The sequence below is a fragment of the Hylobates moloch genome, unplaced genomic scaffold (genome assembly GCF_009828535.3).
Source record: "Hylobates moloch isolate HMO894 unplaced genomic scaffold, HMol_V3 SCAFFOLD_9, whole genome shotgun sequence".
Classification (NCBI taxonomy): domain Eukaryota; kingdom Metazoa; phylum Chordata; class Mammalia; order Primates; family Hylobatidae; genus Hylobates; species Hylobates moloch.
Genome location: NW_026652284.1, coordinates 64782143 through 64806143, shown reverse-complemented (window position 1 = coordinate 64806143; position 24001 = coordinate 64782143). Strand labels below are relative to the sequence as shown.

The window sequence follows — 24001 nt, the reverse complement described above, 5'->3', positions numbered from 1 at the left end:
ATACTAGTCTTTTTTGGAGACTTTTACAATGGCAGTCGTGTTGCTCAAACAGCCAAGGCTCCGGTAGATTGAGAATCTATCAAGACTGGTCAATTTATTTTGGCCAAGGACTTCTCATTTCACTCTTACATATTTCAAAATCTTTGTTGGATGACATATTCTAATAAAGTATTTATATCTACTTTGGCAAATAAGTTTAATGCTCATTATTATTCATTATAATATTAGCAAAACGAATCAAAATCATTAGAAAGGACAGTCCTCAAAAAGCATTAGTTTACATACCATTTTTGTACTGTTAACATCCATGTGTTCAACTCTTACAAATGGGATCAAATAATTCTTCCTATAGGTTCCTGATAGTGGGATTAGCGTGTTCCATAAAATAGCTTTTGTTCTTTAACTCTGTGAGAATAAAACTTCTATTGAATTAGGTATAAAATATCTACTTTATTCTTTCATTCAAGAGGTATTAATTAAACATCAGAATGTGCTCTCAGACTGTAAAATGCAAAAATTATGGTAAGTGATAACTCTAAACTTTAAGAAGCTCAGAATAATAAAGAATCATATGGTTCATTAGGGACTTGGCCCACACTGGAAACTAGGACAGTTTGTATCCACCACAGTATTGGGTATTGTTTCTGGGTTGCAGTCAAGATACTGAATGGCAAATAATAGAAAATGACTCTGAATATCTTGAGCAGAAAATAACCTAAATATATAAGTGATGTGTGGTTCACAGAACATAAAGAAAGCATAAATGCTTGAGGTGATGGCTACCCCATTTACTCTGCTGTGATTATTACACATTATGTGCCTGTATCAAAATATCTTATGTATCCCCTAAATATATACACCTACTATGTACCTGCAAAAATCAAAAATGTAAAAATTTTCTAAAAAGGAATCAATGAGAATGAAGCTGATTCAGGCTTGAAGATGTTCAGAAATCAAAGGAAGTTGGTTGGTTAGAACCACAAGCAAAATGATTCCACTGACTGTGTTTTTAGTTTTCTATTTATTTTCATTTTCATTTTAATTAATTAATTAAAATTTGTCTTTTAGGTTCTGGAGTACATGTGTAGGTTTGTTATACAGGTAAACTCATGTCACGAAGCTTTGTTGTACAGATTATTTTGTCCCTCAGGTACTAAGCTTAGTACCCAACAGTTACTTTTTCTGATCCTATCCCTCCTCGCACCCTCCACCCTCAAGTAGGCCACGGTGGGTGTTGTTTCCCTTTTCGTTTGCATGAGTTCTTATCATTAGGTCCCACTTATGAGTGAGAACATGCAGTACTTGGTTTTCTGTTCCTGCATTAGTTTTCCTCCAGCTCCATCCATGTTCCCACAAAAGACATGATCTCATTTATTTTTATGGCTGCATAGTATTCCATTGTGTATATGTACCACATTTTCTTTATCCAATCTGTCGTTGGTGAGAATTAGGCTGACTCCGTGTCTTTGCTATTGTAAATAGTGCTGCAATGAACATTGATATGTGTTTAAACTAGAATGATCAGTAAAATAGTTATTGACGGAACATATCTCAAAATAATAAGAGATACCTATGACAAACTCACAGACAATATCATACCAAATAGGGAAAAGCTGGAAGCATTCCCTTTGAAAACCGGCACAAGACAAGGATGCCCTTTGTCATCACTCTTATTCATGATAGTATTGGAAGTCCTGGCCAGAGCAATCAGGCAAAAGAAGAAATAAAGAGCATCCAAATAGGAAGAGAGGAAGTCAAACCATCACTCTTTGCAGATGACATGTTTCTATATCTAGATAACCCTATAGTCTCAGCACAAAAGCTCCTTCAGCTGATAAACAACTTCAACAAAATTTCAGGATACAAAATGAGTGTACAAAAATTACTAGCATTCCTATAGACTAACAACAACCAAGCTCAGATCCAAATCATGAACACAATCCCATTCACAATTACCACAAAAAGAATAAAACACCTAGGATACAGCTAACTAGGGAGGTGAAAGGTCTCTAAAAGGAGAAATACAAAACACAGCTTGAAGAAATCAGAGATGAAACAAACAAATGGAAAAGCATTCCATGCTCATGGATAGGAAGAATCAGTATCATTAAAATGGCCATACCGTCCAAAGATTCAATATTATTCCTATCAAACTACCAATGACATTCTTTGCAGAACTAGAAAAACAGTATTTTAAAATTCATATGAATCCATAAAAGAGCCTGAATCGCCATAGCAATCCTAAGCAAAAAGGACAAACCTGGAGGCATCACGCTACCTGATGTCAAACTATATACTACAGGGATACAGTAACCGAAGCAGCATGGTACTCGTACAAAAACAGACACATCGACCAATGGAACAGAATAGAGACCCGAAGATGAGGCCACACATCTAGAACTATCTGCTCTTCAACAAAGGTGACAAAAACAAGCAATAGGGAAAGTATTCCCTATTCAATAAACGGTGCTGAGATAACTCACTAGCCATATGCAGAAAATTGAAACTGGACTCCTTCCATATATCATAAACAAAAATCAACTCAAGATGGATTGAAGATTCAAATGTAAAACTTAAAACTATAAAAACCTTCAATGATGACCTAGGTAACACCATTCTGGACATAGGAACAAGCAAAGATTTCATGATGAAGATGCCAAAAGGAATTATAACAAAAGCAAAAATTGACTAAAGAGCTCTGCACAGTAAAATAAACTATCAACAGAGTAAACAGACAACCTACAGAATGGGAGGACATTTTTGCAAACTATGCATCTGACAAAGGTCTAATAACCATCATCTATAAGAAACTTAAATTCATAAGGAAAAAAAACAAATAACCCCATTAAAATGTGGGCAAAGGACATGAACAGACACTTCTCAAAAGACATACATGAGGCTAACAAGCATATGAAATAAAAGCTCAATATAACTGATCAGTAGGGAAATACAAATCAAAACCACGATGAGATACCATCTCACACTAATCAGAATGGATATTATTAAAAAGTAAAATAATAATAACAGATGCTGGTGTGGTTGTGGAGAAAAAGGGAACACTTACACACTGTTGGTGGGAGTGTAAATTAGTTCAATCCTTGTGAAAAGCAGTGTGGTGATTCCTCAAAGACCTAAAATCAGAATTACCATTTAACTCAGCAATCCCGTAACTGGGTATATACCTAAAGGAATATACAGTCTACTATTTATTTATTTTTTAGAGACAAGGTCTCACTTTGTTGGCTGGAACTCATCAACTCAAGTGGGTCTCCCAGTCAGCCTCCTAGGACTACAATCTCATGCCAGCACACCTGGCTAGCTTATTTTATTTTTATTTTTTAAGAGACGAGGTCTCCCTATGCTGTGTGGGCTTGTCTCAAACTCCTGGCCTCAAGTGATCCTCCAACCTTGAACTCCTGAGCAGACAGTTTTTACATTGCTACTGGCCCCATTGTTCCCACCTCTATTACTGTATACAGGCTACTGCTGCTGCTACCACATGCAGAATAGATTTTGAACTATTCTTGTTGCTTCTTGATACATCCAGACTAAATCAATGCTAGGAGAATGCTTTTGATTGGCTGAATGTAGGTGAATGTGTGCAGCTCACGTGCCAGGGTTCTCAGAAGGCAAATACCTGGTCTTTCTTCTGCCAAAATAGTGGACTCCGTCACAGATGTTCACTAAAATTAGCCCAGTAATTTTTATTTGCTGTTATTGACCTATAAAGTAATACTGGACTTTCTCCATTAGCAGCCAAGAAGTACCACCTCTATAACATTTATCCCTCTTTCTTTACATTTTGAAGCCACTAGTATGGTTTTTATATGAATGACTTCATTTGTTGCCAAGCACTCTAAAGCATTTTTTTTGTTTTTAGTTTTTTACAAAAATTCATGTAAAAAACTTTATACTCTGGTCAGGCTCTTCTACTGCTAATCACAACTGTTTTATTAGCTGGCTGCACACAGCATCAGTATCATCTTCCACAAGACAGAATTCTCACTGACTGCATGTGTGTTTGTGTTATTTCCTGAAATCATCAGTGCTGTCTCTCTCTATATGTATAATAAAAGCTACACTGGCATTTGACAGCTTTTTTCCCCAAGAAACCTGTTCATAAAGATATTATCTTCAAAGGATTTATCTTTAGAAATAGTTCTCTAAATTGTTGATGAATCTAAAGTTTTCTCATCTCTAATGATATGTATATCATGGCACAGTATTTCACAAAGCAGCCCCCTTAGGAACTTTGAATTTTTGAATTTTGTATTCAGTCTACTCAGTTAAATAATACGTAAAATTTTCCTGCGCCTTTCTCTCTCTCTCCCTCTCTCTCTCTCTGTGTGCGTGTGTGTGTGTGTGTGTGTGTGTGTGTGATAATCATAAATTTATTCCCTATTTTTACTAAACTTGTGCTCCATAGGTTAAACATTACTTCATTTTATCTATGATGTTACTCTCACAATCATACAGTACTCAATGCAGAAATACAAGGAGGAAATAAGTTCCAAGTAGTTTTTTGCTGTGGCTTTTTTTGTGATGGAGAAAGAGTGAGAGACGCAAAATGTCACTGTGTATCACAAAATACGTTATACTAAAAATCTTTTAAAATCTTCCTCGGATATTGCTGTATATCTATTTCATAGTGAAAAATAAAGTAATAGCAATGGCTGTTATCACAAATTAATTTCCTCAGATAATATTAAATATATGAATGTGCTTAGCTCAGGTCTTGACAGAGTAAATACTGAGTGAATGTGGATGTAATGAATCTGCTTTCTACAGGGGTTGTCATTGGGGCTTCTGTGAGGAGGAGCAAGAGGATGGGGTTATAAGGATAAGGAAGTAGCACAATTAATCCTTACTCTCACTCACATCATAGGTCAGGCTGTGTTGCTCAGTTCTTTAATTTCAGCACTACCACTCTTTTTGAGGATTTTTACCCAGAGATGGGTAAAAATTATTATGGGTAACATTATTATTATAATAATCTTATTAATGAAACTGTCTTTGTCTCACTTTTCTGGAACAACACAATTCTGCAACCTCTGACAATCTAAGGCAGCTATATATACTGCCCACATAGTGACCCTCACTTCCTGCTTCCACAAAGTGAATAAATTTAAATACCCTCATTCTGTTTCCAGGCTTCTACAAACTTGCACATTTATATGACTTGAAAATATTTCTGACCATGTAAACATCTGTAGTTTGTGTAATTACTCAGATTCTAAACACTTCCACCTAGCTTTACTGCAGATTTTACATTGCCATTCACTTGCTACACAGTGCCTTTTTCTGCTGCTCTCATATTTTCCTTTTCTGTGTTCCTGTTTCTGATTCTTACCATTCTAACAGACTAATTTTACTGAACAAATCATATGGTTCCCCGTTTAACAGACTCATGATTAGTTTACACCCAAGCACAAAACACTTTATGTGTGTATGGTTGTGTATATGTGTGTGTGTGCGGTTGTATGTAAAATTTCCCACGTTAGTTCTAACTACTCCAAAACTACTTTTCATTTACGTTAAAATTAATAACTTCTTATTCTTGACAATCCTGTGACTTTAGCAGTGGGTTCAGGAGGTTAGGTTGCTCATCTTAGTCTTCCTATCCAAATTTTTACTCATAACTAAGTTAAATCAGGTAAGTAGTAGTATTTCCCCTATAAACAGTAAAACTAAATATTTATTGTCTTTTACAGCTTAACTCTTCAATGCTCACTGGAAGGAATATTGGTTATTTTAATACATCCTAGAAAAAAAAATTATGCCTGCCCTTAGAAACAAAATGGTGCAAGGACTAAAATTATTCAAAATTTACGTGGTTGTGTAAAGCATCACTGTTGGAATTGTGTCCCATTGTTGTTAATAACATTTGAAATTGATGGAATTAAGATGAACAAAGGCCAAATAAGACTCCCTGCTGAAATCATAGCTTGTGTTGAATGTTCAGTATCTGAATGTCTCTAATCCATCTGTTTTGAAACTGTGCCACCAAAGCGATGTTGTTTTAATTCATTATATTAACTGATTTGATGCCTAGTTTTCTTTGGGAAGAAAAAAATTCATAAGAATTTTTAATGGTTTGCTATAGGTTAATATACTGCAATTGGAGAGCACTTTACTATAACTACTCAAACTAAAGCATTCTGTGAGAGCTAGGTATTTTTTATTCACTAGTATCATTTATTTTCCTTATTCTTTCAGAATAAGTAATTTAGCTGGTTCATTTGCAGCATTAAAATACTGGGGTTTTTTTTTTAAGTTTAAAAGTAACATGTTTCAATGAAAAGTAAAGCCAATGATTAAAGGGGAAAGAAATCCTCTAGTAATGTCTTCAACAACCTACCCCTGAACCTCCTTGAATGTCCTTCATGTCTCCTTTAAATTCAGTCCAGAAGATAAGTAGGAAACAACTTAACTGGGTGGAAGAGAGAATTCACAGTCAGAGAGGAGAAACAATCTGCAGAACCAAGACTTTCAGTCTGAGGTATTTATTGACAGAAAATTACCACAGTTTCCTGCAGAGGCTTGTCTATATCTCTTTCTTTTGACCTTTATCAAGTTAAATAAATAAATAAGTAAATAAATAAATACTAGTTTTTTCCACTGTAATTGTTAAGTTTGATGCCAGTTTTCTTGTCAAGAATTTATTGGATTTCAAGAGGACAGTGTGAGTACTACTCACTAAATAATCAGGGCTGCTCTCCACTGTGTCCAGGGGAGGGTGTGGCCTACGGACACCAATAAACTTCAGTACAAAATACATGTCTGGAACAGAAGCAAGCTCAAAAACTCTTTCCCAAAAGGCTAGTTTCTGGTCAGACAAATCATGTATTTATAGATTCAAAATCCCTTATCCATATAGCCCAAGCCTAAAACCTTTTTAAAGTTAAAAGCTTTGTTTCCTAATTCATGCGATGGAAAAACTTGACCTGATCTAAACTAATGTGCCAGACAAACTTGCCATGAACTTGATGTGGAGTTATTGTAGTTTCGTTTATTTATGAATACTAAATTTATTTCAGTGTATAATTGTTAATTTCTTTGATTATGGGTTGCTGACTGATATGGTTTGGCTGTGTCTCCACCCAAATCTCATCTTGAATTGTAGCTCCCATAATTCCCACATGTTGTGGGAGGGACCTGGTGGGAGATAACTGAATCATTGTGGCGGGTCTTTCCCATGCTATTCTCATGATAATGAATAAGTCTCAGAAGATCTGATGGCTTTATAAGGGGGAGCAAATTTCCCTGCACAAGTTCTCTTATCTTGTCTGCTGCCATGCGAGACATGCCTTTCACCTTCCACCATGATTGTGAGGCCTCCCCAGCTACGTGGAACTGTGAGTCCATTAAACCTCTTTCTTTTGTAAATTGTCCAGTCTCAGGTATATCTTTATCAGCAGCCTGAAAGCAGACAAATACACTGACCAAATGATACTGGGAGTGTTGTGTAAAACATGGTATATGCACTATATTATTTTTCTAATTATAAATTCCAAAACATATGTCTAAGCATTTTAGATAAAGGATTGTGCATCAAAATTATAATAGTACATTAACATATAACTAAGTATCCCTACAAATAAATTATATGTACCACAATTTTAAACTATGTTTGTAGTATACACATATCTTTCTGTATCTAGACTTCTTTCTCTTTGAGAAAGAGGGAGAGAATAGCGCTTGCACATATCTAAATAGATACATGTACTTTTTATGTTTCTTATACATTTGACTAGCTCCATTTTTCAGTTAGAAATTCTCAGCAGAAGAGTGAAATACATCAAGAAACATCAACTCCATGGAACTTCTGCATATATCACAAGTTGGAGATTTGCTGAACTACAGTGGTATGATAGAATCGCAGTTTTAGAAATCAAAGTGATCTTAGAACCATTTAAGACACTCCCTCATTACCACATGAGAAAATTTAAAAAGGAAGGAAAAGGTGACTTTTTTAAACTCAGAGAATAAGTGACAGCATAGATCTGGAATCATTTTTCTAAACTTTAAATCAATGGGATATAGCTCTTTAAAATTCTAGTCCACTGTGATTTGAGGCCTTTTAATATTATTTATTTGCTAGGATATCTTGCCTATAATAATGAGATAAAGCAAAAGGACAGGGCGAAATTCTAATAACACTCAAGTGGTCTGGGATGAAAGATACTATAAAAGTGTTATTTGTTAATGGAAGAAAAGTATGGGAGAGATTGCTATATCTTGTTACACAATCTGCAGAAATCAATATATTCTCAAAAATTATAGAAAAGTTCTATGCCTTTCCTAGCCTTTGAATTTTGTGAGGCATCTGAAAAAATGGTGACTTTTCCTGACAGATATAAACCTTATTGAAAGATATGAAAAATTATCAAACAACATATAATGTTATTATAAGAAAATGAGGCTGGGCTAGTGGCTCATGCCTGTTAATTCTAGCACTTTGAGAGGCTAAGGCAGGCAGATCACTTGAGGTCAAGGGTTTGAAACCAGCCTAGCCAACATGGTGAAACCCCGCCTCTACTAAAAAAAAAATAAAAAATAAAAAATAAATACAAAAATTAGTTGGGCAGGAGGGCAGGCACCTGTAATCCCAGCTACTCAGGAGGCTGAGGCAGGAGAATCGCTTGAGCCTGGGAGGCAGAGGTTGCAGTGAGCGGAGATTGTGCCACTGCATTCCAGCCTGGGTGACAGAGTGAGATTCCATCTCAAAAAAAAAAAAAAAAAAAAAAAAGAAAAGAAAATGAGACATATTTCTCTAAAATTGCTATGTAGTATGTAGGTGGCTTTGTTTTCAAGAGAATTTCTATGGAGTGTTTTTCTCCCCAAACACCACGGTACAGTTTGTCCTCTCATCTGTCTTAAATAACCTAAGATATTAATATGTTAGGTCATATAGAGGCTATTTCCTACTATTCTCCAATTATCTAATCCTTTGCCACTGTCGTGAAAAATCTGACTTGACAGGAATAGTATCCAGCTGTTATTATGTGTTTGTATATTGTGTGAACAGCACATATTGTACAGACAAACTCCCAGGATACCCCAGCCACCCTGTTTTTTTTTTTTTTTGGAGATGAAGTCTCACTCTGTCACCAGGCTGGAGTGCAGTGGTGTGATCTTGGCTCACCTCCCTGGTTCAAGCGATTCTCTTGCCTCAGCCTCCCAAGTAGCTGGGATTACTGGCACGAGCTACCATGCCCAATTAAATTTTGTATTTTATCAGAGACGAGGTTTGACCATGTTGGCCAGGATGGTCTTGATCCCCTGACCTCGTGATCTGCCCTCCTCAGCCTCCCAAAGTGCTGGGATCATAAGCATGAGCCACTGCACTTGTCCTCCAGCCACCTTTTAAACATCCTTTTCCATCTCTGATATTTCTCATTATTAAATAACGTAAACATTTTCCTTGTACACTATCATTTTCACAACCACTACTGCAGATCTTTGGTAGTTGTAGCTGTTGTTTACAGAGTGTTTATATTATCTTTCCAACTAAACTGCAAATTAGTTATTTTAGAGGTAGACCTTATCCATTTCTCAATCTTTGTTTTGCACATTTAAAAACTGATATCTAGAAAGGTTGAATAATTTGCCCTCTTAGGTCATACAACGTTTTAATGGCTTTAGTGCTCATTAGTCATTTTGATGCATACATATTCCCTTCCAATTTTGGGAGATCATCTTCTTACATGTTTTGATTAGAGGTAGGGTCCTCCCTCCCACAGCAGAATCTGAAAATTACAGGTAATTGCTCTCTCTCTGGCACCAGACAACACAGCATAAACATGTGACCCCAGTTAAACAACTGGATGATATCATCTGGGACTATGAATCTAGAGCAAGTGATACAAAGAATTAAGAACAGTTCCGAACTGATTACAGCAGAAGCTACAGTGAGGCATCTATGAGTGGCAGCCAATGCCAACATGTCCATGCGGTCAGTGTGTGGTCTAGTACCAACAGCAGGGACCTCCTAGCCACTATTCCAAGAGCACAATTTGGCTAAGTAGATGCTTTAGGTTCTTGACCATTTCTAATTCTGTGGTTTCTGCCAATTTTCCAGCATTTCCTTCAATTCTATGTACTAACCATTTCCTTCTAAAAAATTCCTTTTCTGCGTAAAACCCATAACTGCCTTCTGTTGTTTGTACCCAAGAACCTTGATTAATATAATATCAGTACTGAGTTAGCACATAGATTCACTAAACTTTAAAATTTTATTCTTCTCCCGTCGTAACTCACTGCTTTGATAAAATACATTTGCTTCAATTTTCTAGACACTATCAGTGGTAGGGTCTGCTGCCAGTAATTTCTTTTTAATTGTTCATTTTTATCCTTTTGTTATATAAATTGAGTTATAATTACTAACATCAATTTCTTTTAAAGATAGTTTATAGATTGTAGGCAATGTATTGATTTTTGTGGCCAACATTAGTTTTGCAACACTGTAAATTTGATTCATCCTATAGATGAGGACTGAGTTATAGGTCATTAATACAATTTGAAAAGGAAAAACATGTTTAGCTGGAAATGAGAAAGACACTGCGTGAATATATGAGTGAAATATTTGTGTCTTCAATACATAAGAGAAGACTGGTGGAACCTTCTAAAAAATATAGAATGTATCACACATGTATGTCCAAGAATGCCCAAACACCTATTTATTTTAAATAACTGACTAGTAATTTACTATTAAGAAAGCCAGGCAAACAGTCCAAGAGTGAAAATTGGTCATTTATTTACTTATTCATTCATTGATTTGTTCATTTAATAAACAGTTCAAAGCACCATGTACCAGTTGTCATTCCTGCTTTGTTGCCTATTTAATAGCGTCTATCATTCCCATAGGATATTTATGCAACAAAATGCATGGAAGGGATGTTTAGCAAGTAAAAAAAAATATTTCAAAACTATTTATTTGAAGCTGAAAACGATCTCTAAACTTCTATACTTCATTGAAGGTAAGCTTTTCTAAATCATATTTTCCTTTCTCTTAAAATGTGTTCAACTAATTTTGTGATGTAACACATTAGCAACAATTGAAAAGCTTAATCTGAACAATTATGAAAAGGGTTTGAACTGAAAAACTAGTGTAGAATATACTTTCCTAAACAGTACTGTTTGTAAAATTTTAAAAAATGCGATGTGATGATTTATAAGTTAGTGTTAATGAAACATGAGTTTTTATCATAATATACACAACTTTTACTCACATAATTCAGTATTATTTTCTCTTTCAGTAATTTAATCATAGCAGTAGACGTTTTATATCAAATCATGGTCACAGTTTTCACGTTATTAAACTTTTTATATTTTATAATCTTGGGTGAAATAATAAGCTACGAATAAGAATAAGCTAATATACCTCTTTTCTTTCCTCCAACTTATACCAATAAATTTCAATAAAGAATGTTTTTAGTAGGTCATTTGCTACTTCATTGAAGTATTAAAATGTTTTTAGTTTCTATCAGAGGGTTATTGTGAAAGCTGATAAGTATCTCCATTGTTTATGAACACCATTTGCCAGTCACAGTATAATCTATAATTGATTCCTTAATAGAATGATACCAAGTGAATCTTATATTACTAGTAAGAAAAGCAAACTATGTATATGAAAATGGCAGCCTCCCTTATTTTGTCAGAAGTGATGATTGATGCCTCTCTTCTCTCATTTGGATGGCATTAGGTTAGGCAGTTCATGCTCCAGCTGTAATCCTCAGTCTCACCATCTTCTTTGGTCTAACATTTGTGGTTTATGTCTGGCCCTTGGGGACACCTAAGTTTGAGAACTGAGAGTTACTGTGTAACAAGACTGACTATAGGTAACTTGAGTTGTAGAAGAATAGGTAGGCATGCCTGTCTTTAAGGAGTCAAGAATACATTGGTAAAAACAAACATACGAAAGCTACTACAGAATATACATCAGCAGTTCTCAGCTTTATTGCACATAGATACACCTAAGGGAAAAAATGCTTTTACACCAGTATTGGTGACTTGCTACGCTATGATTCTCCAGCAGCAGCGGGGTACATATTCATCCTCTAAAGAAACTGTAATCAAAATTGCAGGGTTCAGGGAAATGAAGCAATGGAATAGAGGTGATCAGTTGGAAAATGCTCCCAACATGATCCTGGGATGCCTTCTTTATTCATCCGTTTCTACGCTTCCCAATCCCTCCTCATACCTCTTTGTGAGAATTGCCAAAGCAGAAAGTTAGATCAAATGACAATGCTGCCTTATAAGAATAATATCAAATCTCTTCTCTCTTCTTGGTAGTGATTTTGCACGGTGTCAACATAGCTAAGCTAAAAAGTAAATTAAGCAAATTCTCCAGAACTCCCTTTCCTGTGTGGAATTACGTTAAGTTGATCATAAAGAAATATGCACTGTTTATGGAAGGCAGAAGATAAGGCATTACCCATTGTGCATCACTCACATTGTCACTGATTTGATGGTTTACCTCATTGGTGTGAGAAAGCAGCCAAACTGGTAGTTAATCCAAACTCACCATTTTCCCCATCTCCCTTCTGAGTCCTGGGTCATGTGCCTATGCAGATCCCTGTTGAAGAGACCAGATTTTTCTGCAGGTGGCCAACATCACTGAGATTAGAAGAAATGAGACACAGACATGACTTCCAGTTTGTTGTAGGGGCTTTGAGTATTTTCTCAAGGTTTCTTGTTTGTGCTCGTCAGTCCGTTTGTCCTCATGGGTCCAAGTTTGTCTTCGCCTTGTTTTATATCCAGCTGCCCAGAGCACCTACAATACCTTCATGCACACCACCGAAAGCAGTGGTGACAGCTTTCCAGAATTCTTCGTAAGTTCCTCTTCATGATCCTTAATTCATGTGTGTGTATGTGTGTGTGTGTTTCCGATCCTTCGATCTCCCCCTTTCAGACACTTATTTCCCCAGTTTCCTGCAACTGTATAAGGTTTAATCCCAATCATAAATCCCTTAGTCTAAATCATACATTGTGGTTCTTCTATTTTTCTACTCAAACTATAATTTTTTTATAAGAAAGCCTTCAATATATTCTCAAATCCTGTGGGACTAGCCAAGGTGCTGTTCCCAAAGATAAAGAAATCCCTCCAGAGCAGTGGTCCCCAAATTTTTTGACACCAGGGACTGGTTTCATGAAAGACAATTTTTCTATGGACTGGGGGTTGGGGATATGATTTTTGGGATAAAACTGTTCCACCTCAGATGATCATTAACGAATCAGGCATTAGTTAGATTCTCATAAGGAGTGTGCAACCTGGATCCCTCGCATGTGCAGTTCACAACAAGGTTCACACTTCTATGACAATCTAATGCCACTGATCTCACACAAGGCAGAGCTCAGTGGGTAATGCTCGCCTGCCTCCTGCTGTGCCACCCAGTTCCTAACAGGCCAGGAACTGATATGGGTCTGCATCCCGGAGGTTGAGGACCCCTGCTCTAGAGGGACACATCAGATGCTGAGATGTCTGAAACCCTTATGATCCCAATAAGAAAAATTGCCCAACTCAGATGCAAATCCTGTCTTCAATTCACTTCAATCTTGGTGCCTCCCTCTCTATTGCTAGTATAATGCTGATACTCTGCTGCTAGTGACCCATATTCTAAAGATAGTTTAACCATTGTAAGGCAATTTAAGAACTAATGAACTACTCCTGATTGTAGTCTGTTTCTAGCACTCTCTGGTATTCTGTTTATATTTAATAAATGTTTACTGAATGAAGAATGAATAAATGCTAAGAACACTACTACCCACTGAAAAGTCAACAAAATAACAGTGGCTACTAGTTATTAATTTTCTACTGAATATCAGGTACAGTGGCTGCTCAATTTTGAAATACAGCAATCTGGAAAATAAGAATTATTATGGGACTTTTACAGATGAAGGAGCAGAGATTCAGTATTTTGCTCAAAGTCTCACAGCCGGTGTGTGAAAATAAACTTCTCACCCTAAAACAGGGGCTTCTTCTACTACACCAACCTGCCTATCAATAGGACATTATCTCTAGTGAAGGCTTGCACAATTTATCTCAACTTCTTCACCCACCAGTTCTCTTCTTGATTGTTCTCCTTCCAGCATAGGTTTTTATTCTTTTTCTTTCTCTCAAAGATGGTGCTCTGCAGATTTAGAATTTCCCTTGCCTCCAGCCTTTGATTCCTGCTTTCCCCAAATTTGGCCTTGTGTGTATGACTCAGCTTGACCTGCTTCTGCTTTCCATTTTAAACCTGGCGAAGAATTACATCACTAGATTAAAAAGAAAAACTTCAGCCATTGGCTTTTCACATGAATTATGGCTTAGGATTTCTTTTCCGATGTAAATAATATGTGACTAGATTCACTGCAACTCTGATGTAGCCACCCCATCCTCCACAGCAGCATGCTCAGGTCTGTTGTCCCAGTTTCTTCTCGGTACAATTTCTTCCAATGCCTCTCTAGTGAGTGCATTTGGGCCACTTCCCAAATCCCTGGTTGTCTACAGCTCTGACCTGAGTGCCTGCTGCCACATTTCCAGCACAGCCAAGGGCTTGAATATTGGAGTGCTGGAAAAAATTCCAGGAGGCTGAAACACCAAACTTGTGTAATTCTAATAGAACATTCTCAAAATGGTGACTAGAGCTTATCACATGTGAAACTAATTTTACTGTTCAGATTAAAGGCAAAAATCATTATTTCATATGTATTTTCGAATCACACTAAATTCATTTTCCCTTAAACTCAGCTATATAATAGGAATTTAAGATTTTCCAATAGTAGTGCTTACACTCAGACCCAAATCATTTAATTCTTACTGGAAAAGAGGAAATACTAATCCATCTCAAGAAACACTGATTCTTAAAATGGCAAAGTACTGGCATTTCTTATTTGTCCTTTTTTTTTTTTCTTTATTGCATTTGAAAAGTTGTTGAATGTAAGGTAATATTTTGGGCCTGATTCACTGCTAGAAAAATCAGCCTGGAAACCTGACTCCCTGAAGAACACAGTGAGAATTATCCAATTTTATTGTCCTCTACAGATTCATAGAATTGCTGGTGTGAGAAAACCATGACAATGAATCTAATTCATTCCCACACTCAATGCCTGCAGGCATATCACATACCTCCCTAGAGACTGAAATGTATTCTATTTTTAAGGATTTCTCCAAATCCTACAACCTCACTCAATAAATCCTTCCAATGTGCAACTACTTTCCACACCAGGAAACATTTCTTCATATCTAAGTAAAATTTCTTTTTCTACAGTATCCTTGTGCCCTCTACTTCCTCTTGTCTTACCTGTAGTCAAGATTAAGAAGGAATGCTTATTTATTGCCTTATTCATTAATCTTCAATTTTCACTGGAATGAATAACACATTGGAACTTTCTTGAACTTTTCAGTGTCTTTCTCACTAGAAGTACAATTCTTAAACACTTAAATGTCATTTGTAAGTCAGAAGTTTGTAAGTGGATACATCTCTTGTAAGATTAAAGACAACATTTATTGGGTTAATACAAAATGTTCACGTTTATTGTCCAGCACAAGTGCTTACTTAGCATCAGCTATGTTTCTTGATGGTTGACAAAGGTCTGGGGTTTCAAAATTCTAGCATTAGCTGCAAAAAGTAATCTCTAAAAAGTTCAAAGGATACTCAAGTAACACTTTGTGCTCCACAGCAAGAAATGAACGCACGGTCAGGTATGGTGGCTCATGCCCGTAATCCCAGCACTTTGGGAGGCTAATGTGGGCGGATGACTTAAGGCCATGAATTCAAGATCAGCCCGGGCAACATGGCAAAACCCCATCTTTATTAAAAATACAAAAATTAGCCAGGCGTGCTGGTGCATGCCTGTAGTTCCAGCTACTTGGGAGGCTGAGGCATGAGATTTGTAGTGAGCCAAGATTACAACACTGCACTCCAGCCTGGGCAACAGAGTGAGATTCTGTCTCAAAAGAAAAAAAGTTAAAAGAAAAAAAAAAAAAAACATGATATTTTTAATTGTATTTCATTTTCATTAATTTAACTCTAAAAAGCCATGTGTGGCTAGTGGCTATTGAATAACACAGGGCAGGTCTAGTAGATATACATGCAAAATTGTTTAGTAGAGATTATATTTGCAAATTATTAAGTTTAGAATTAAGTACTTTTCATTTTCCTCTCAGAGCATGCCTTCTTACTGCAGGAGTTAATTCAGATTTTAAAAGCATAATTTATTATATACAAACGAGGAAAGTCTGATCTTTGGTTTATTCTGCAGTGATTTTAGTTAAATAGGTATTTTCGAAGTGATTAGACAAAGAAAATGTACAGATATGATTATTAGACATGACTAAAATACTTCTTTTTAAAAGTGAAAGAAAGCATTACTGAAGATAACTAAGGATATTAATGGTTTAAATATTAAATCTATATATACAAATATAAACAGAATATTTTCTTACTTTCCTACAACAAATTTATCTTTGACCCTGCCAGTAAATCATTAGCCCTTCATTCTAGTCACTTCACAAGGATAGATGGTTAATTGTACAAAAGTGGTTTATGCTAATTCAGTAGAAACCTAAAAGATAATAGCATTTGATAATGAAAATTTTTGTTTGTTCTTTAAAAAAAAAAGGTCTCAAAATAATTTAAATACCTGATGGTTCAAAGTCCCTCCAAACCCCCACCCCCTTCCCAAAGAAAATTAGAGTTACATACTGTGAAATAATGGGGAGAAATAATATTTTCTTTAATTCAAATTTAGTAAAATGGATTAATGTGGTTAAATACTTTGTGGTGCATGTGTGTATACTTTTCAGTTTTTCATTACCAGGTTCATAAATATATTTCTATATTTATGTATATATATTTATATTTATGTATTGGCCATCAATTTAATCATCTAGTTCTTCATCACCTAATGCGTAAAGTACTCAGCAATTTTACATATGTTCCGGATCCTTCCAACTCTGCACTTCTCCAATAAGCTACCACAAATACTACCTCACATATAGTTCTTATAATGCTAGAGCCTAAAAATGTCTACAAGGTTCTTTCATTTTTGTTATCCACGTCTACGACATTAAATCAACAACCTCTTTATTCTCTCAACACTTCTATTTCTAACTAAGCAATTTTCAATTCCTCATTAACACAGTTTCGCCAGTGCAGTTAAGCCATTCTTCTCACATACGCACTTCAGAAGTGCCTTATTTTCTCCATATTTTTCTCAGCATGTAATTTCATGTCAGTACTCTAGGCTTTACATACCCATCGTTTCTTCAAGCCCCTGCTCAAAACCATGCTTATCATTTACTAATCCATCATTCACTAATCTCTTCTTTCATCTTTTACTAATCAATCCTACTTTATATTCCCTTATCTGAAACATCACAACAATAAGCAACATCATTTCATGTATTCATAGTAGGCCATTTTATTATTTTATTGCATGTGCACACACACAGACACAAAATTTTATCTTCTAAGAGCCTAAAAGCTAAGAAGAGTTCTGTGGAACTCTCTAAATTCCACTATTAAGTCCTATACTCCCAGTGTTTCAATTTTGCTTCAAAAACTAATTAAATGACTGTTTATTATTAAATTAATTTTTTAAGAGGAATTAAGGAATTTTATGACCATGACTTGGTATTTCAATGACTTCATTAAAAAGTTCAAAATGAAAAAACAATGAATAAAATATGACTCATCATATTTAATTCATTCATCAACATCTATTTCTGTTTTCTACTTGACATTGTTTGACTTAATGAATAATTCTAATTTACCTCAAATGCAGAAAGCAGTATGAGTGGCTCCTACAAATACTAATGTATTCTTCAAAATTATTTTGCTTTCTCTTATTAAAGTGTTCATGTAGATGGCAAACCACATCATAAAGAAAAATACTTATTTCCATCATGGAGCAGAGGAAATGTAAAACATACAAACTTTAATGAAATCAGCCTTTACCAACTAAATTTAATTTTTCTCAGGCAAGCCAGTTAACCATTTTTCAAGATTAATTACTTTTAACTTTTGGTTTCTAATGAGCAAAAAGCCACTATCAAAATATATACATATATATAAATATACATATATAAATATATAACTATATAAATATACATATATAAATATATAACTATATAAATATACATATATAAATATATAACTATATAAATATACATATATAAATATATAACTATATAAATATATATATTTTTATATATATATGACAAGCTAAATTAGAATGAATAAGGAACAAGGTTAAAATCTATCTAGTTTAAGAGGATGGTAGCCTATAGATGCCAATGATTTAAAAGGAAACAGTCTAAAACGATGAGGTACTTCTCTAGAATTCTAAAGATATAAACTAGATATTTCATTAAAATTCTTGAAAAGATGGATTAAAAACTTGTGTCTTAATTCACTTTGAAATCACTAGCATACATTTCCCCTGTGCCTAAGGTACCGGGCAAGATTTCCCAAGGAAACTTTAACCTTGCAATTAGTGTTATCTTAGACAGAATTCATTAGATTCTTTTAGGTCTTGGCACATAATGAGAAATTATTGCAGAGTAACCTTTAATTTAACTTTGCAATGAATGTCTGTAACAGCTATAGGCAGTGAGTGGGAAAGTGGGAATGCATGAGATGCCACTCAAAATCAAGGAAATCAATCTTTCTTTGCTTTCGGTTGATCTTACATTTCTATTCTGATGTATAGTGTGTAAATTATACCTTTTTTTCCTGGAAGTTTGCTTGTCACAATGATTGGGGACATTACTGGCATTTGTTAGCGAGGTCTAAGAAGCGTCATTCTACAATGTGAGGGGACATAAGTGCATTATCAAATAATTGTTCTGCATTTCCTACCACTTTCCAATGTGCAGCAGGATTGCAAGTAAAATATTAATCAGGAAACATTATACATTGTCTTAATTGGAATGTTACCAAGAGTTGTCCAGTATTTTAGAGAAGGCAAGAGTAACTGGACTTATTATGTTTGTGACACCCTTACAGCAAAAATGTGTCAGTCTGCATCACTGCTGCTGTGTTGGTTGTGATTCCATATATTGCTGCAAACACTATTTACCCTATTATTCTATATATGTATTTGCAAGAATCTAATTACCTCAATTTGAATCTGGCCCAAATATTTACATATTCTTTTAATTTACTGTGTTATGACAAAGAGAGCATAACATTTTTTCTTGTTATGTTATGTGTGTAGGTAAATTACATCTGTGAATTTCATTTCAGATTACTAATCAAAAGAGTTGGTGTCTAATACAGTTGAGAACAACTGTTCTAAGCTAATTGTGATGATCTCTTTCTCCTTTACTAAACAGTCCACATCCTTCGCGGTTTGGAGAGGCCATGGCTGGGTAGACCTATAAATGAATCTTCTGGAGTCTTGGAGGTAAAAATTTGCTTATTATAAAAGGGGTAAGAACAAGAGGAGAGAATGTTAATACTTTCCTGTTCCATCCTTCTGCCTTTAATGATAACATGATGTCTGTTGTAGCCATTTTGTAGCAATGAGGCAATAGGCATGGAATAAAAGGGCAAAATATCACTGAACCAATATATTGTCTTGGAACTACCCTTTTGATCTTCTTGATATGTGAAAGAAGGGGAGTTTGTATGGTTTCAACAGCTATTACTGTTTTGAGTTTATGCAGCCTAAATCAATGGCAACTGATACAAAACTGAATTTAATATCCTACCTTCAAACCTGGTTATTATCCTATGTATTAGTCAGTTCTCATATTGCTATAAAGAACCACTGAGACTGGGTAATTTATGAAGAAAAGAGGTTTAATTGACTCACATTTACACAGACTTAACAGGAAGCATGACTGGGAGGCCTCAGGAAACTTACAGTCAAGGCAGAAGATGAAAGGGAAGGAAGCACCTTCTTCACAAGGCGGCAGGAGAGAGACAGAGTGAAGGGGGGAAGTGCCACACACTTTTAAACCATCAGATCTCCCAAGAACTCACTCACTATCATGAGAATAGCAGGCGGGCAAATCCACCCCCATGATCCAATCACCTCCCATTAGGCTCCTCCTCCAATTCGACATGCAATTTGGGCGGGGACACAAATCCAAACCATATCATTCTATGTTTCACACCACCATTCACCTAGCTGTTAATGCCAAAAACCTCAGAGTCACCTTTATCACTACCCCTTCACCCCAACTTCTAATCAGATACTAAGTGCTCTTGATTTGACTGCATATAAATGAAGAAATCCATCTACATTTCTCACTTTCCACTTCCACCCTCGTAAGCCTCATGACTATCCCATGCTATCTGCACTTCCTGCTATCATCTCCTAATTGGTTGTACTGAATCTCCTTCACCCTCTACCACATTCTCTTTATATCACATACTTATCATTTTAAAATACAAATTTGATCATATTAGTCCTCTTAGAAAAAGATAAATTCCTTTTGCTCAAAAACAAAATTTTAAACTCTTATGCTGGTACATAAGATCAATCCCATGATCTATGCGTGAGCCATGTTGTCTCCATTCCTACATACAAACTACATACAAACTCACTTTTCACTTCCTTGGAAAAGCTTTTCCTAACCCATATATTTGGAAAGCCACAAGTTACTCACTCTTACAACACTGTTTTTCCTTCTGAATTAGTTTCAGTTCTTAATTTAATACTGTTTCTGCCACTAAACTATGTGATATGGGGGCAGCTGATGTGACATATTTATCATTATAGTCCTAGTTCCCAGCAGAGTCCTTGTCTCAGATTAAGTACTCAATTTGCAGTGACAGAAACAATGGAAGAATGAACTTTTAAGATCCCTTGGTGTGATTCCAGATATATCAAATAACTTTCCCAGAGTAAAATTTGGCTCTCTCCTCATGTCTTCTTCATTGAGGAAGTAGACATATCAAACACAGAGTCTTGTCCTCTCAAAAGTCATAATTTCCTAAGTAAATTATTACTGTGATTTTAACTCCTGGCTGTATATTTGTGACAAGCGTGAGATAGAAGCACTCTTGGTATGCTAACACAAACGCAGGATTCATTACAAAGCTGAGGGCTTTTCCCAGGAAGGTGGTACATTTACCCAAGTAGAACTATTTCGTGAGGTCCTAATGGTGTGACTTTTCTAAAGAACCATTAACCAAAAGAAAACTGAAACCTTTAGCTCTCAGTGTAATAAACATAAAAATCCCAAAGTATAAATAGACATAAGCTTTTAGCTACCCCTACCTTCTAAGGAGGACTCTTCCTTTGCTCAGCTTGGCTCCCAGGATGCCACTGTACTGACTTAGATATTTAATGTAGAGAAACATTAGAAGTCTTAACAGGTTCACTTAAGTTATATAAGAATGAATCACATGCCATAGAAAAAGAATAGTTCAGGATGTGGGAGAAAGGGGCCAACTTGGAATGAGAAAGTCCTGAAGCTACAGCTAGAATTTTCAAAAAGCGACTGAGGAGAAATCAGGGAAATATGGCTGTGGAGAGTTGTCTTGAAGGATGTGACTCCAGAGAAAGCTGGAAGAGAATTTCTTCAGCAGTTTTACTTTGTGGTGTATGGTGTCTAATCCCAATCCCACCATACACCAAAAGCATCCAGTAAAAACTCCTAAGAGCTGTCCAGAGTTGGTTTTATATTTCACTTTAAGGGAGAATTATGCTGAGATGGGCCTTAGGGAAAAAAAGAGTTGCATCCCAGAATTGGGTTACAAATTTGCCAAATACATTTAGTACAAGTGCCTTCTAGTAACTAGAAACTTCTAGCAAACTGTTTTTAATCAGAGTGGCTTTCACTGAGTTGAGGCAAAGGAAAAATTATTATTATGCAAATTGTAATTGCTAACATTGCTCTGGGAATTTCTTCAGTAGCCACAATACACTTTCTTTTAAAGGGCCGTGTGAAAAAAAAATCTATTTTTCAAAAATAGTGATTCCCTCAGGCATGCAAATAAAGACACACAAAAGCACTTTGTCACTGTGAGTCACTGACAACAACTCAAGACTTTCAAAAGATATCCTGGGATATCCAATAACAAATAAGTATGTGCTTTAAAGTAAAAAATCTCTTAGTCAAAAATGATCCTTTTGTTATACAATGGCTTTCAAAGAGGAACAAAGACATTTATGTCACTATCAAATATAGACAAAAATATTTATATTTTTAGAGGACTTTATAAGTAAAAAATTACTCAGCTCTATTAACCCTGCTCAGAGGAACAACTCCCAGTCCTCTAACAAATGCTCACCAAAACACCCTTTTTAGGTGGTTAAAAAATGTTTTTTTCATAAGTTAGAAAGGCAGTTAATGTTAAGTCTTACACCTTGTAACACATCTTGACATGCCCTGTGAACAAAAAATGATTCCTATTTTCTCAGTGATTCATTGATTAATCGTAAATTTGCATATCTAAAAGTAGAAATTTGATGAAAATTTCAAGCTACAGGGAAATTATAAACACTGTCACAGCTGGAATCTATTTAGGTGAAGGGATGAATTTTATGAAGCTGCATGTTATAGTTCTGTGACTGAAAATAGTGTAAAAGAAGAGATGCACTGGGAATATTGCTGTGGCAGGTGATCTGTGGGAGACACAAAAATGAATAAAACATACTTTCCGTACCATGGGCACTTAAAAGCTAGTAGGAGATGGAAAGTTTACAGATATCACCACCAAGACAGTACAGTAAATGACTCACTGGAGTGGGCTAAGTGATGGGAGTAAAAACCATGTAAGTTCTATGAAGGGCCAGAATTTGATCTTCATATTCCCCAGCACCTAGAAGCAGTCTGGGACACAGAGGGTGCTCAATAAACATATGTTGAATCAATGACAGTAATATGGGAGGGACTGTATATGTATATGTTAATATGACTGTATCTGGGAAATTATTTGTAATTATAGTTTCAAAAAACTAGAATGACTTTAGGCAGCATGATAGCATGGGCACTTTCAAGTCCTCAGGTGTCCTGGAAACGTCTAGGGGTGGTCCAACAGGGGTCGCGGCAATTGGCACCTTACCTAGCTTGGATTTCTATGAAATAGATTACTCAAATAAAGCATTTTCTTACTAAAAAGAGTTTACAATTTTTTGCAGAGTAAAAAAGACATAAAATTTGCAGTCCAGAGCTCAATGTTCAAATGCTAGGTCCAGTGACTATCAGTTCCCCATGGCCAACATGGGGAAATAGTTTAACCTTTCCAAACGTGTGTTTCATTATGTGAAAAAGGAAGATAACAATAGCTAACCCACAGGATTGTAATGAGAAATAAATAAGCATCAAATGCCAGCAGATTACTTATTATATAGTTTTCATTTTTGCATTTGATGGATCTCAGTTCCCCTTCTATTTCATTAATAGCTTCTAAAAACAGCCTAATTCCAGATTTAGTCTGACTATTCAGTCTTGACCTCCTGTTAGTTGTGTGGCTTTGGGAAAGTTATTTACGTTGTCTGTCATTCAGTTTCCTCATTTGTAAAATAGGAACAAAAGTGGTATCCACTCTCAGGAATATTACAAAAGCATAACAGATATCCAAAATGGCCCTTCAAATATCCTAATTTTATTTGAACCCTGTATGTTGGGATTTTCAAGGATTTGTTTCTTCTGAGTATTTTTAATTTCCATATCTCTTGTTTATTAGTTTCCATTATTAATTTCTTATTCCTTATTAACCTCAGTTTTTTCAGAGGTTCTAAATTACTTAAGAGTATAACTAGAGAACTAACCGGGTAAAATCCAAAGCATGGGAAATCTTTTCCTCTGGATTAGCACTGGATTTATATTACTAGCACTGAAATAGCAAATTGGAGGGAAAAAAAAAGTCTTTAATATCCCCACAAAGTAAGAATTAAATTAAAAATATATTGGTGGATAAAAATTTCTTAATTGGGTAGCTCTCCAAATTTAACTTGCTTTAAGGTCAAAAGAACAACTTTCTCTGCAGCTTCGTCTCCAACGTGGGGTAAGATTCAGGTTTACACACATATATTCCATCTGAAAATTCACAGT

At 35.5% G+C, this 24001-nt stretch overlaps 1 protein-coding gene across 20 annotated transcripts in view; it reads right to left on the bottom strand.

Moving 5' to 3' along the window:
* The window catches only part of RALYL (RALY RNA binding protein like), a 751296-nt gene that overhangs the window by 559136 nt on the left and 168159 nt on the right, over nt 1–24001 (bottom strand). The window contains exon 1 of one of the 20 annotated variants that reach the window (XM_058444499.1): nt 286–7581. The exons of the other annotated variants lie outside the window; for them this stretch is intronic. The gene's annotated coding sequence lies outside the window, so the exon portion shown is untranslated. Of the gene's footprint in view, nt 1–285; nt 7582–24001 lie in introns of those variants that run through there. 20 annotated transcript variants of the gene reach the window in all.